This window comes from Aotus nancymaae, unplaced genomic scaffold (assembly GCF_030222135.1).
Source record: "Aotus nancymaae isolate 86718 unplaced genomic scaffold, 86718_ANA_hifiasm-v0.15.2.pri h1tg000011l, whole genome shotgun sequence".
NCBI classification, from domain to species: Eukaryota; Metazoa; Chordata; class Mammalia; order Primates; family Aotidae; genus Aotus; species Aotus nancymaae.
Window position 1 is genome coordinate 44,113,545 of NW_026988422.1, and position 2,703 is coordinate 44,116,247.

The window sequence follows — 2,703 nt, forward strand, 5'->3', positions numbered from 1 at the left end:
TAACTACACAGTCACTAGGCAATAGCAATTTTTCAGCTAAGCCCACGGTCATATATGTGGTCCATTGTTGATAGAAACATTGTTATGTGGCACAAGGCTGTATTTTTTAGAGTTTTTGCATCTCCATGCATAAGGAATATATATTTGTAATTTTCTTTCCTCGTGATATATTTGTCTGGTTTTGGTATCACAGTAATACTGGCTTATGGAATAACTTGGGGAGTGTTCCAAATGTTCTAGTTTTTGGAAGAGTTTGTGAATAATTGGTGTTAATTCTTCTTTAAATATTTGGTAGAATTCATCAGTGAAGTCATTTGTTCCTAGGCTTTTCTTTATAGGATGTTTCATGAATGCTAAATCAATATTTTTACTTGATCTAGATCTATTTAGATTTTATATTTCTCCTTAGATAAGTTTCAATAGCTTATGCTTTTGTAGAAATTTGCCCATTTCATCTAAACTATTTAATTTGTTGGCATACAAATATTCATAGTATTCCTTTATAAACCTCTTTATTTCTGCAAAATTGCTAGTAATGTTCTCTATTTCATTTCTGATTTTAGTAATTTGAGTCTTCTCTCTTTTTTTCTTGGCCAGTCAAGCTAAAGGTTTTCAATTTTGTTGATCTCTTTGATGAACCATTTTTAGGTTTTTAAAAAAATTTTCTCCTTTGTTCTTCTATTCCCTATTTACTTATTTCCATTATAGTCTTTATTATTTCTGTCCTGCTGCTTGTTTGGGGCTTAGTTTACTCTTCTCATTTTAGAGTCTTAAGAGGAAAGAGCAGGTTATTGATTTGAGATTTTTCTTCTTTTTTAGTATAAGCTTCAAACTACAAATTTCTAAGCACTGCTTGAACTGTATCCCATAAGCTTTGGTATGTTGTATTTTTGTTTTCAATAAGCTCAAAGTATTTTATAATTTCTCTTGTGATTTCCAGCAAAAATAAATAAATAAATAAATAAAAAGCAGGAGTTGCAATTCTCACCTCTGATAAAATAGACTTTAAAGCAACAAAGATCAAAAGAGGCAAAGAAGGACATTACATAATGGTAAAAGGATCATTGACTAAGAGTATGTTATTTGAGTTCTACATATTTGAAATTTTTTTATATTTCCTACTGTTATTGACTCCTAAGTTTATTCTATTGTGGTCAGAGAGCATCCTTTGCATGATTTCAATCATTTTAAACTTATTGAGAGTTCCTTTATGGCCTAACATATGTTCTATCCTGGACAATGTTTCATGTGCACCTGAGAAGAATGTCTATTTTACTGTTGTTGGGTAGAGTGTTCTATAAATATATGTTGAGTCTGCTTGGTTTATCTTCTTATTCAAGTCTTCTAGGTCTAATTTATAGTGTTGTTTAAGTTTCTTTTTCTTTTTTTTTTTTTTGGAATGATCTTCTGTCTGGTTGTTTTATGCATTATTGGAAGTGGAGTATCAAAGTCATCAAATATTACTGTTGAATTGTTAATTTTTCCCTTACATTCTGACTGTTTTTCCTTTATATATTTTAGGAATCTGTTGTTAAGTGCAAATATGTTTATAATAGTAATATCCTATAGATGAATTTATTCTTTTATCATTATAAAATGTCCTTTGTCTCTAGTAATAATCTTTGTCTTAAAGTCTATTTTCTCTGATATTAATATACCCTCCCCAAGTCTAATTTCCTTATTGATTGAACCATATACCTTTTTCCATCTCTTTACCTTCAATATTTTTTGTGTCTTTGAATCTTAGGTGTCTCTCTTGTTAACAGAATACAATTGGATTCTGTTGGTTTTTTATCCATGCTACTAATCTCTGCCTTATCATTGAAGTGTTTAATCCATTTACATTTAATGTAATTACAGAAAAGATAGGATTTATGCCAATCATTTTGCTATTCGGTTCCTACATGTCCAACGTCTCTTTTATTTCTCTATTCCTTAATTATTGCCTTTTTTTAATATTAAAGAGATACTTTCTAGTATACTATTTTAATTCTTTTGTAATTTCCTTTACTATATGTGTTATTTGGGTTATTTTCTTAGTGATTGTCTGAGAAGTTACAATCAGCATCTTAATTATAACAATCTAATTCGGATTAATAGCATCTCACTTTTAATTGTATAGAAAAACTTTCCTTCATTGCAACAAAAGCCAAAATTGACAAATAGGATCTAATTAAATCGAAGAGTTTCTGCACAACAAAAGAAACTATCATCAGAGTGAACAGGTAACCTATAGAATGGGAGAAAATTTTTGCAATCTACCCATCTGACAAAGGTCAAATATTCAGAATCTACAAGGAACATAAACAAACTTACAAGATAAAAAAACAACCCCATCAAAAAGTAGACAAAGGATATAAACAGATACTTCCCAAAAGAAGACATTTATGTGGCCAATGAACATATGAAAAAAAGCTCAGCATCACTGATCATTAGAGAAATGCAAATCAAAATCACAGTGAGATACCATCTCACGCCAGTCAGAATGGTGATTATTAAAAAGTCAAGAAACAATAGATGCTGGTGAGGCTGTGGAGGAATTAGTTTAGCTATTGTGGAAGACAGTGATTTCTTCTTTCTCCTTTGCACTGTTATTATTCTACAAATTAAATCCTTATACATCATATTCTTATCAACACTGGTTCATAATTATTGCATTATGCAATTGTTCTTTAAATCAGATAGGCTAAAAAAGCATTATAA